The sequence below is a fragment of the Equus asinus genome, chromosome 20 (assembly GCF_041296235.1).
Source record: "Equus asinus isolate D_3611 breed Donkey chromosome 20, EquAss-T2T_v2, whole genome shotgun sequence".
Classification (NCBI taxonomy): domain Eukaryota; kingdom Metazoa; phylum Chordata; class Mammalia; order Perissodactyla; family Equidae; genus Equus; species Equus asinus.
This window is the reverse complement of record NC_091809.1, coordinates 81,054,283-81,054,541: the sequence shown is the minus strand read 5'-3', so window position 1 is coordinate 81,054,541 and position 259 is coordinate 81,054,283.

Below are 259 nucleotides of genomic sequence, written 5' to 3'. Positions count from 1 at the left end.
GCCCTCAAATTTGCCTCGTCTCCCCAAAAGATGGGAGGCAAGGGATTTTTAAAGGTTGCAAGGAATGCAGCTGCTTGCAGGGCTAAGCCTGTGAGATAAGGGAATCTGCGGATGGCTGCCCTTGGTTGTCTGCTTCCGTGGTGGATGGTGGATTTCAGCACCCGAGGGCCTGGGAAGCTGCAGCTTCGTGATATTCTCTGGACATCAGTTTCCCTGTAATATACTTCCAGGACCCATGATTAGCCCACGCTTTAGTGTG